Source organism: Pelecanus crispus, chromosome 3, assembly GCF_030463565.1.
Source record: "Pelecanus crispus isolate bPelCri1 chromosome 3, bPelCri1.pri, whole genome shotgun sequence".
Taxonomy (NCBI): Eukaryota; Metazoa; Chordata; class Aves; order Pelecaniformes; family Pelecanidae; genus Pelecanus; species Pelecanus crispus.
The window spans coordinates 44,902,996-44,916,149 of NC_134645.1; the positions used below are offsets into that span (position 1 = coordinate 44,902,996).

At 42.1% G+C, this 13,154-nt stretch overlaps 1 protein-coding gene across 1 annotated transcript in view; it reads right to left on the bottom strand.

Moving 5' to 3' along the window:
* The window catches only part of DAAM2 (dishevelled associated activator of morphogenesis 2), a 188,660-nt gene that overhangs the window by 174,984 nt on the left and 522 nt on the right, over window positions 1-13,154 (bottom strand).

The window sequence follows — 13,154 nt, forward strand, 5'->3', positions numbered from 1 at the left end:
AAAGAAAGTGTGAAGCACAAGTGAAAAAAACTGGCAAGGGCAGTTGCAAAGGGTGCCTACCTGCTGCACCTGGATATTGTGTTATACACCACATGGCATAAAAGACAGTTACTTGATGCTCCTTCTCCTCATCCACATTTCTCACCATGTCAAGTTTCTCTAACAGAACAACGCGTGAGAGCAGGAAACTAAAAATGATGCAGACGAAGACTTCAGAACTGCTTTTGTTCTATGCTACACTTTAAAATCAGCAGTTGCCCTGTGAATCAGTTACCCCCTGCCCCTCCCCAAAAGTACAATTTGACAAGATGGTAAGCAACAGCCCTGAGTATAAAACTTACCCTTTCCGAAGGCACTGTGAGGTGCAGCCCATACTAAATAACGCCACTGCTAGCTGCCACTTTGGTTTTTCTTCTCATAGGGAACCTTTACCATCCACGGTCTCTTGAACAATTATAAAAAAGGAAGGGGGGATGTCAGCAGGGCCTCTAGGAATCTAGAAATTCCTACCTCTTGTCCCCATTTCATGCTCCAAAACACATCAACTTGATGCATACTTTTGCTAAGGGCTCAGAAGATTATTTCACAGGTTTCAGGGTGTAGCAAAGAGAATAAAAGGGATTTCGCCATTGCTTTGATTTTCTGGTTGGCAAGGTCAGTGCAGTATTTAAATGTGATTATTTAATGATATATTAGGTCACTACCATGTTTTTGTAAGTATAATTAAACTGGTAGAGTGCCTAAAAGTTTTTTAAAGACTTATTGTTCATTATTTTTTACATTTAAGAAATAGTACTCTAAATAATGGATTGAGATTAAAGAGAGATTGAAGTTTTCCAAGGATTCTGATGAATCTGGTTAAGAAAAGAACTTTGGAACTACAGATAAGGAAAAGGAACAGCTCAGTCATCAGCTGTCTCAGACACAAGATGACAGCTGTACATATGTGAAGATGGAAAAAGATTAACTCCTTGGAGGATGCTCATGCACATGAGCATTGGCAGATCTGACACTGTCTGGAAGAGTCGGGACTAACTGAATACAGGTATCTACTCCACTGAAATTATTCTTTGGGGAACACATTCCTGCAATAATTCCTTTCCATCTCCACCTTCAGAGCTATTAAATCTAATTTACTTTCCTTCACCTTCTCTGCAAGTCAACATTGTTTGATGTTGCACAGGACAACGACTTGAGAGGTCTCCACTTATACCGATAAACTTATCTGTTGTGTAATGGAAAATGTGGCATTCCAAATGATTGTAAAAGTAGAGACAGGCAAATAAATCAGACATAAAACCACTTCTATCACTGTTCAGTGTAGAAAATTGTCTATGAAATCTGTTATCAAAGAACAAGGCAGGTTACTACACTATCAGCACAGTGAGTCTTTGATATGAAACTGAGGTTTTATGTTGGGATCCTGCTTCTGTTATATAAAGCAAACAGAGGCTTTACCTACAATAGAGAATAAGGCCAGATTCATCTCAGCTATTTGAGCACCACAAGCCTTCATAACCTGTGGTAACATCCTGCACTACATGAAGCCAGAAACATTCTTAGAGAAAGGATTTTGCAGTAGGCTTCATTAAGTAGGCTATGATAAGATGCTCAAGGATGAATTAACAACAAGAACCTGAAGCTCTGCAAAACAATGACCAAAACTAATAATATTAGAAACCAAACTGTGAGTAATTCGTTGAGTAACCATGAGTCTTGCTCTGGCTAGACTCACTCAGCAGAGTTACTGTCAGCGTAAGCAAGTAGTAGACAAGCACTCCAATGGCAGGCACAGAATTTACAGCACTGCCAACATCATAAGTATCTACTGGCAGGTAAGAAAAGCAGTCTCTAATGAAAAAAGCTGTTCAAGGAAGCTCCATTTCTTCAATTTGACATAAATATAGGTGGAGGATTTCTTCACATTTTAAATATCACACACATATGTCATATTAAGCTAATGTTTTAGAGACTCTGCAGGAGTTAACTGTATGACCTCAGCATCAGCCACAGACAGACTTACAATGTGGACTCTCAGGTACAAAGTAACTCAAAGAAAAACACTCAGGAGCAAAATAAAACACATACTAAAGTGAATTTCCAAACAACACAGTAAAGATAGGATCAGACGCATCAAACTCTCTCTTCCATTTGTGAAGCAAAGATTTTAATTTGAAATACAGGCAAGTAGGAGAACAGAACTGAAATCACTTTAACTGCCTTATTAAACATGTCATGCAGACAAATGCAATAGATGGGGAGATGCAATGGATAAGAGCTTAGCTGAACGTCAGTGACGGTGGAGGAGACACACTTTCAATGGATAAATTAGCCTCCTACCAAGACAAGCATCTGCTAGGGTCAAATGTGTCTCAGGATGTCTGATAGCTCTATCATTCTCAATGAACTTGCTCCACTGCCCAGAGGTCCAGCATGTCTTGCACATGGGGGACAGCTGAATAATCCCATCTATTAGTTTGCTTGCAGGAAAGTGAAAAAGATTCCTCAATAAGTTACTAAAGCAGCAGTCAGACATCTGACTAGTGCCTGCTAGTTCAGAGATGAACAGGAGAGGGAAATCTTTCCTCTGATCAAGTAAATAATTTCAAAGGGCCATTTGTTCCTGGATGGCTAATGAACCACAAGGAGTATAAAGAAATGGCTATTTTTTCCCTGAAAAACTACTAATATCCCAAGGATGCACTGCCTCACAATAACTGTTTAACTGTCTCTTGCAGGTAATAAAGTTGACTTCTGCTCACATACTCCACTGGTTCAGCAGAGGTAGTAGCAGTCTAAGCTTTTCAATGAGGTATCATAATCAGGAGTCTAAATGACTGCGTTCCATATGGTCATTCAGTTCTTTTAATCTGCTTTGCCCAGCATGTCTCACATTAAGGACTCAAAACCTGCAAATCTTTCCACTCCACTATAAGTGATTTATAAGTAGCAGGAATAAAGCCAGACAGAAACATCTTGTTGTTCAAGGCACAACCAAAGCCCCAGGTCACAACAGAAACGTCAAGTTCTAGTAGAGGTTGTATCAGATGGGAACTTGACAGCTCTGATCCTTCTCTACTCACAATAGAACTGCACTCGTTAAATTAATACCTTCATTCCTTTTAAAGCCTTTGATTCAAGGAACCCCAAATTCCTATTCCACAAAGCAGCAGAATATTATTATACAGACCAGGGTACGCACAAGCAGGTATACACACACAGAAGTAAGGAGAGTCTATTACTGTATTCTCTAAGTCTTCATTATACATGGGTAGAACATGGCACAATTATCAGCCTCTTGTACCAGTAGTGGTATTGGGATTTCTATGAAGCAAGCTGTATGCCTGCCTGAACATGGCCCTCCCCCTTTCCCCAAGCTACTTGACAATATGGGGTTCCATCATTAGGGTTTACAGGTCTTACTATTCAGCTTATAGATCTCCAACCTCTGCTACACATCTGTGCTGGATACAAAGGATACGTTCCCATACCAGATGTCTAACTCCAGCCTGCAACTTGATCAACACCTAGTGAGAGTTCTTCCTCATCTCCCACACCGTTACTGAAGTAACGTTTCTGTCAAGAGATTCCACACTTTCCCTCCCCTTCTTTATCCAGGCTGACCCCACAACACATTCCAGAAACGGTAACAGGATCATAACCAGGCTCTAATTTCTAGAGCTGACCAACAGGACTTATATTTTTCTTTATAATTCAGATCATCACTTAAAAACCAAACAAACAGGACAACTATCCCCACAACTTAAGGGAACAAAAATCAAAACCACTGACTGCTCTAACTGGATGCTATATACTGTAGCCTTTTGTATGTGTGAACAATTTCTGGTTTTATTGTTTAAAACATCTCTACCGGATTTTTCACTTGAACTCTTACCAGCTCCCCGTTTCAGGGAGGGTTATGCCAGATGCAGCAACAGCGCCCTCTGTCCGGCGCAGAGAAAACGGCGTTTAATGCCTCTGCTCTTCCCGAGCTGCCAAAGCAGTTAGTGAAATTTAAACAAACATATACAGCATTTGCCCGGCAATATTTTGGCATCCAGATTTCCATTGCTAACACAGTTTTACAAAGATTCTTATGCCTTCTGCACACATCCAACTGCGTTTTAAAACGGTTTAAGACAAGATTTGTTCTTACTCTGGAAAAGTAAATGACAAGTCACTTCAAGCTTCTTGAAAGTTTGTGGGTTTTTTTTTTTTTTTTTTCAAATCTCCCTCTTTAACCATCTCCGCGAGAAAAGCCAATTACAACTCTTACCAATTTCCTTTCCCCCCACATTCAAAAGCACTTGCTGGTTTTCCCTTCCCCACTCCTGCAGCAAAGCATCAGCGTGGAAAGAGGATTTCAAAATAGGAGCACAAATACTGACAAATCCTCAAAGTTTTTTTACACTTTTATTCTGCCTCCATGTTGTCCCCAGCTGCTCTGCTTAGAAGACAATAAAAAACCGGCCTGCAAAACACATTACAAATTAGGAGACTGGAAAACTGCAGCCCAAGGAGGAGGATGTGACTTTAGTTCGACTTACCAATTTTATCCAGCTGTATATTTTCCTACTTGCTTTTTACAGCAGCTGAGCTCAACGCTCAGGAACGTCCACCCCGTGTCAGGGAGCTAGGCAGAGCGCTGCTCCCCACGCTGGATGCTGCTGAGCGAGCGGAGCTGGGGTGGCTGCGGCTGCGGCTGCGGCTGCTGCTGCTGCGGCTGCTGCTGCTGCTGCGGCTGCTGCTGCTGCGTGCGCTCGCCCGGGCCCAGATCAGGAACTGCTTCCCATTCCCCAGCCCCGCTCCAGCGCTGCAGGCTTCGGGAGGCAGGGCCGGCCCCTGCTACTGTGCTGCACTTTCTTAAAGGGACAAGCCCCGGCCTGGCAGGAGCGCACGCGAACCGGGAGCTACCGGGGCTGCCCGGGGTGGCGTCTGGAGCCGGAGCGGCGGGAGGGGTGGGCTCACCGCCTCCAACCCGGGCGACAGCCATCGCAATGCGAGACGCCTTCCTACGTGCCTTGGGAACAAGAACAGCCCTCTTCTACTCAGCTTTTCATTCGAGGCTTTCAGGTGCGGCGGGTCGTTATGTTTGCTTCCTTCACACCCTCCGCGACGTCGGTGGGAATTCCGACGCGGCGAAGGGGGAGGCAACAGCGGCCGAGGCCGCACCTTTGCCGGGCCCGTGGGCGCAGGGTCCCGCCCGCGGCAGGGAGCCCAGCGGGGTGCAGCGCCCCCGCTCCGGCCCCGGGCTCCGCTCTGCGCTCTGCGCTCCTCTGCGCTCTGCGCTCTGCGCTCTGCGCTGCGGCGCACCGGCCCCAGCCCGCGGGCGGCAGCCGCTTTAGGGCTAGGGGTATCCCCCGGCCGCTTGGCTCGTTTTGACCTCGAGAGATTTTATTGCCTGTAACGGAGAGGATATGACTTAACTACATAAAAAGCCCTCATTTCCCAGTTTTTCCTCCTCAGTCATTCTCCAGATATCTTTAATCCCATGCAAGCCACTGTTTCTAGCATGTTTTCTGTTTTCTGACTTCACTTCCAACTATATCTGATATTAATAGCTAAATTAATATGGGGGAGTTGTCTGCCTCGTGTATGTTGCTGTCTGCAGTGGCAGAAACCGCATTCTCTGTTAAACAGTAACGCTGAAATCCAGAGACAGAAACACCATCTGCAAAACCTCTCTCTCTCTTTTTTGAACCCATGGAAATATATGGTTTGCTCTCTGTACATGTAAGTCATTTGTTTTCATTACAATAACTGAACTCTCATGATGACAACACCAATCAACACATATCACAAGGCAAAGTCATATATATACAGACATGTATGTACTTAATGGCACAACCAGAGAAAGCAAGTTAGGGGGGAAAATAATACCACCTTCAAACTGGCAGGCCAAACTAAACAGGATGAGACCAAGCCACCACTGTCCCGTCTTCTCTGCCTTCACATACACCAGTGGAAAATAAGCATAGAATGGGTACAAACTGCTAGCAAGCCAATGTGATGTCTGTTTCTTTGGTTCTATGGTAAAAGGACATGGGTACAACCAAAAGGTGATTTCAGCCTTTTTAATGCTAATGGTCCTTCGCAAACAGGCTTAGTAGGTATCCGCTAACTACGGGCTCATACACCTTCTACCCTGTAAGTAAAGTAGCCATTTAGCCACATTACTAAATTATAATATTCAGCATTATTAGCCTTGTATTAAACCACAGGGGGCCATCAGCGTTCCTCTAGCATGAGCTGTACTATGCTCCTGCCTTTCTCCGCATAAAGCCTGGGGAAGTTTTATATGGTTTACACATGCAAACTACATGTGATGCACAGTAGAAGAGATCTTATAATTCCATCAGTCCTCCCCTCCATTCACACGTTTCCATTGGTCTACTAATCCTCGCTTTTCACTCACATCTCTGCCTACTGCTTTCTTCATCTCATCCTCCAAGTCCCTGCCCCTTTACTCCCCGATTCCTCCTTCTGCATGCTAGGTGCTTCTGCAGCTGATCTCCACCTTGTGAGCTCCACCTAACTGTCTTGGTCCCCCCTTCTCCCCTCTATCTTCTCAGTTTCTCATTGGAAGAGGAAAGAAGAGCTGAAAGAAGAGGTGGGAATGATTAACTGATTCCTTCTCTTGCTACCCTCTCCTTGCTCCAGCCAAGGTTCTGGAGCCAGAGACCAGAAACTAAAAACTAGAAACTAAACTGAAGCAGCAGGCCAAGGGACAAAGGTCAGGCAGGCTCGCATTACCAACACATCTCCCTTCTCACCTTAGCGCACACGGTACTATTTATTATGATACACTGTAACCAAGATAAATGGCCCATGTCTTGTTCATTAGTTAAAAGTTAACAAAACACTCATCTTTAAGACAAAGCTGGTCATCCATTCAATGCCTCAGTTAAGGTTATTCTAATATGTTCAAAAGAGGCAGATACTGTCTACAAGACAAAACAGTAAAGTGTTGCAGTGGATGGGGATTTGAATGGCAAAGACACCAATGATGGAGAGAAACCGGGGCTTGGGGGGAGCCAAAGCGATGCTCCATTGCTCCACACACACAAAACAAGAACATGCAAAACACCAGAAAGTACCCAGCAGGAAACAGGCTTGTGCCACTGGACCAGAATGACCTAACCACCATAAAAAAAAGAATATCTGCTGTTCCTTACATATGTTGCTCCTTACACTCCTCATAATCCCATGCGAAAGCTGCCCCCACTCTTACCGCATCATCTGGATGTTCCATTGACAGAGCATTGTCTAATGGTTGCAGCACAACTCCTGGTTTCTATTACTGGCTGTAGGAGAAATGTGTGATAGACTAAATAAAATAAAGGACATAGAATTTGAATTCTGTTGCATGCTTCGATATTTAGTCAGCAGTAAATGAAACTAGACAAATCACTGATTCTTTCTGTGACTCTGTTTTCCCAATAACAAAAATGTACATTAAACTCTGGTGTTATATAATTCAATACTTGTATTAGTAACAGCCTGGGATGAAAGATGCCAGAGAAGCCAGGTTTTTATTATTAAATACTGAACTGCAGACACCTTACTGAAAACTGAAAAGTGTCACAGTTTGCAAAAAATACTTGACTCTGCAGAGCAATCCCCTCACACAAGAGGTGACATTTAATAGGAGCTATTTTGGTGTCTTAGCTTATAGGGAACAGCAAAACCAGAAGTCATCCCAAAGTTACCAAGAAAGAAAAAATGTATGTTTCTCTTTCTGAACAGTGTATCACATAAGGTCTACATCCCAAGACAGCATAAACCAACTGAGCTCACCAGGCTGGTCAAACATACTTTCAAAGGCAGCTCCTTCTGAATTTAGGAATAAGACCATTATAGAAATCACCTGCCTATTTCTGTAAGCATTTTTAGGCTCTGATGACCAAGGTCAAACCAAAAAGCTATAGTATCATCTATGTATAAGGGCCCTTAATAGTAAAATAGTGAAAAGACAAGGGGAAAGGGACATACAAACCCAAACAGGTTATTTGCTGCTCAAAACCAGCTTCCTTATAGAACGCAGAAGCAAAAGCTTCTGTGAGACATTGTTCCACCTCTGGAGATATAAACTGTTTGTTAGATCCCTTGTCAAAACAAAAGGACATGGGTATATTAATCTAATAACAAAAGTGCTCATTGTGAGAGAAGACACAGTGCCAAGCTGCCTGCTCCATCTGACAATGAGATTAAACACCATGGCTCTGTGAGCTCGGCTGCATGCCTTGCCTGACACCACCACCCAGTGCAACTATAGGGTCAAAGACTTCTGCTTAGTCACCACAGGCTACAGAACTAGCAAGACTTTCATACCCTCCCTACAGAGATTGTTTCTTCGTGTTTCCCCGTCCCCGAAATACCACACAATGTTTTGAGCATGTCTTGAGCGTGATGTGCAGAGCAGTAGTACTACTATACACTGACACTGGATGTAACATGGTGATGAAACCATCACTATCCTTACTCATCAAAGAGCCAGAAGAAATTCTGCCCTCTGTTGCTGAGGGGCTGAAATGGTGCATACATAGTCAGTACAATAAACATGCATACACATTCCTTCAGATAATATAATTCTTCTAAAATTATTTTTATCTTTGGACTCAAACCACACCATCGGATCTAAGGGCTGGATTCCACTCCCACTGTCTTCCTGATGAATAAGGATGGAACTATGCTCCAATTCAGGGATATATAAGTTTCAGATTACAGCCTTTCAATCCTAACCCACATCTTTAATGTGTTAATACAGCAGTTTGAGAACTTGCTTTGAACTTTCAAAAAGTAGGGATGTGGACAATGCTTATCTGAAATAATGTTCATTACTAATTAAAAATTAAAATTATTAATGCCACAAAATTGTTTTCTACTCGAATCGTCATGTGTGTACATACCTGTGTGTGCATGTATGCATTTACACATGTGCATGCATGCAGATGTTTGAGTGAAACTGCAACAGAAGTTATTGCTGTTAGGGTTAGCTTGCATCTGATCTATTGTTGGTGTACTCTTTCTGCAGCATTCCTGACACCACGGAAAAATACGTTTTAGTTAGCTGCTGCTACAAACCCAGCACAAACATTTATTTTTTGTGGGTTTATTTTCTCAGTTAAAAAAGAAATTGGTTAAAACTAAATGAATTGGTTCCTAGAACCTAAGCCTTATCAGATCTGTAAGAGTTGTGCAGTTAATGAAAGTTATGGCCTTCAACATGAAGATAACGTTCCTTGACAATGCTTTAATCAATGTACTAGCTATCAAACTACTTCTACCAATTGTTCCTACATAAAAAGTTTTGTTTTCTGTATTATAAAATGGCCCACACCACAGAATTTAGGTCAACTACAGCTACAGCTACATTCAAATCTGTATCCATCATAATAAGATGTAAGATGTTGGTTTGGACCCTTCTGGAGATGGCACATTTCAATTTCACCCTTTTGCCTGTGTTTTTCCTGTTCACAGCTCCTTCTCTTTCATTGGCTTCTCAAGCCCATTATAACCTTGTCTTCCATATTGGTTAAGATTTAGTGCATGGTCTACACAAGTTGTTTGCTGACAAGGGAACATGCAAGCCTGAAAGAAAAGCCATGAGTACTTGCTGCAACTCCAGTAACAGCTATGGAAAGAGGAAAAAGATACTTGCTCTTCAGAAATGAGAAACGGTTTACAAGCTCTTAGAAAGTGAAAGTCAGAGTTTACTCTAACTGAAGGAAGAAAAAAAAAAAGTCAAAATTTTACAGGTATTGTGACATTTCTCCCTTTAGTTTTGCTTGGTATTTCTCAAACATTTTGGAAGTGCAACTCTGTTTTCAGGTAGCAGCCCAACTCAAACCCAGATCCCTGAAGGCAAGGGAGACAGAATCAGCTAGAATTAGATTAAATTTCCTGCCACCAAAACATTGATCATCCGCCAGCCATTAAAGGTAGTTAGCAGTCCCTAACAACTGTAAACATTTGTAGCTAGCAAATTGACCATGACTTCATTTTCCTGCCTTGAAGAAACTTGGGTTGTGTTCACACCTAACACCTTATGACCATTTTGAACCTATTCGTGATACTTTCTCAGGGATAACAGACCAGAATTTTAGAAAAGAAAATCAGCCTAACTTCAGATCCTTTCAGTTTTTTTCTGCTTTTCAGTTAGCAAAATAGAGGACACTGATTTGTAAAATGGAGTCTTCCTCTGCTCTCCCCATCATTTTTTAATGCTTCCTTCTATTCTGTATATATCTTCTCATCTTCCAGAGAGATAATTTTTAAAAAAAAAAATCTATGTTCTAGCAAATGGTCACCTTATAGAAAGGTGCAGTATGCAGACAGGTGATCTGTATCACAAACATTAGTAACCATATGTTGTTGGCTAGATCTACTAAATATCTGAACTAAGGAGGGCTGGAGTGAGCTTGTCCCTAGGCAGCTGTTCCAGCAAAAGTCTGTATAATGACATTCCTCAACATTTTTAATTTGAAGGATTTTTTTGCCTTTTTGAAAAAAAATCCAAAGACCACCTTGGGCTGCACTGCAATATAGGGTTTCACTAATAATAATTTTAAAATTAGTTTGGGCTCTGAATGGTCTGGGTTTTTTCTTCCTTTTATTCCCCTGATTTTTGTGCGTGGATTTGTTCAGCTGCATGGCAGGGAGGGGCATGTGTTTTTTTTTAAATTTTGGAAGTGTTTAGGGAATGCCTCATGTTGTACTGACCAACATTGAATTAGCAATGATCTAGATCAACATGTCTTGTTCCAACCAAGAATAGGGCATTAATATAGTCAGAAATAAAGTCAGTCTCTAGCTATGAATACACAGATCTCAGTGACTTCCAGGAAAATCAAAGCAATGTCTATACAAAGGAACAGGGAAAGGCAAAGGGAAAAGCTATTTCCACTTCTTATTCCAGTACAGGGTGTAGGCCAGATCTTTCACTCTGGTTGATTTCTGGTTAACACAAAACCAGAGTGAAGAACTAATGGCAGTTTTTAAACTGCCCTGTGACTCTGTGGTCTATAATTTGATCGAAGTATGTTAAGACTCTGATGCCAACTTAGAACAGCCTTGGGATTTTGTAAAGGACTTGGCTACTCATGGATCCTGAAACAGCTGCTTAGCAGTCAGGGAGCTCCAGCTAAACATCCTTTTCTTTACAGTACTGGTGACAGAGCTATCACACTGCTCCTATTCTACCTAGAAAACTCACTTCCTTCAAAAGTGACTCCAAGGTTGCCAGTTCTGCATGCTTCTGAGTGCTTTGTAGCAACTCAGTGGAAAAAAAGTATCTGGAGCAACAAGTTCTGGCTCCATCTGTGGTGCTGGTCAGGGGACAACATTTGCTTACTGTATTCTTTGCAGAAGAGCTAGAAGGATTAGTTACGGTTGGCGTGTCTTGCTAAACTCTGATTATTCACATCCTCTGAAGTTTACATGCAAACTAATTAGCAGCACTGATCCCTTAGTAAGAAGCTGAAATCAATTAGGAAGGCAGCTGACCTTATTATAGCAATTAACTGCAAATGACATTTAGTTTCAGTACTTGATAGCCAAACTCTTTATTCTGGCTTTTGGGGCTTTGGTGTTTTGTTGTTGGGGTTTTTTCCCCCCTCTATTACACCACTTTTAACCCACCCTGATTTTTCTTAGACATAACTTCCATCACATAGAATCTGTCCTATTTTGTGACACACACTTTCCTGGAAAATACTTGGCTTTCTTTACTGGAATTCCTGTATGCTTAGGAGTCCTGGAAATGGGACAAAGTTCCTACGGAAAGGTGGCTCCTTACTTCTAGGCAAAGGATGCTGAACTGCTCTCTTGGAAATCTGCTTGACTGTGAGGGTGAGGACAAGGGAGAAGAAAGCTGTAAGCCATCTTTTTTGTACTTGGCAAGACGGTTCAGTTCACTGGGAGTGCAGAGCACCCATGCTCCAGTGGGACGCTAAGTAGCACATGCGTGATTACCAGAAAGACCGAGTTGCTCTGGAGACAAAAAATACATTGCTCCGTCTGTGAAGCAGTTGACTGGGCTATGAAGAGGGGCACACCCAGATTCTTCAAGGTTTAATTCCATCGTGGTAGTCTGAGCCAGAAGGAGACTTGGCGTATGCCAAGAGAGCAGCACATATTTAACTAGGTCGTGGCCCTGATTCTATGCAAGATATTCATGCACAGAGACTGGGCTCCTAAAATCATTGTTTGCTCCTGAACCACTGCACATGCCAGAGAAGAAACTGGTCACCTTGAGGGATGTAGCTAATCAAGAATGAATTAGTCATTTTTCCAGAAGGCTTCGAAGATGTAAAATGGTAATGTTTTAAAATTATGGGGAGTAAGCGTGTTCCTCTTGAATACATATTCACAAACAGTTAGAGAACTGGAGCTGTGAGCAAAGCATCATACTTTGTTTCATGTAACAGCATCGGAAGTTTAGCATTTGTATTTTTTGTTCTGGCTGTCTGTGAGGTTCTAACAGCTGTGGGAACTATTTAGGATACTGAGACAGGGGTAGGATCATGCCTATAGAGACAGCTACAGGAAACTTACTGCTCAATTCAACAGAAGTGTGACTGAGCTTGAGCCCAGACAACTGATTCACCGCTGCCCTGCTGCTTGGTGTACTCATTTACATCAGTGTAAAGTATGCAGCATCGTAACTCAGCCGCACTTTACACTCATGTTGCACTTGTGTAAATACTGCTACAGAGTGCATGGCAGTAGGGAACTGGGTCACATGACTTCACAGCATTTCAGATCCCATAAAGTGGAAATACCATGGGAAGAAAAGGTTTCACATTATTTCGTCTCTGTAAGTGGTTGCTGCAAGCAGTATGAGAGAAATAGAAAGGACACTGAAAATGATGAGACATTAGGTGTAATTAGGCTTCATGCACAAATTGAATGCACAAGCTCTTCTTAATAGACTAAAACCCTGAAGGATTCTAAATTGCACCAAGGAGGAAGACACTGACACTAAGTTTTTTCCTAATTGGTGGCTGCTCTGGAAGCATGAAGGACAGAATAAAGAAAGAAAGAGGAAAAATAGAGCATAAAATCAAGAACATTACTAAACTATCATTTCCAATAAGCATATTTAATAACTTACAAGAAATGCATCCAGTGCAGACTGTAATTATAATAAAAAA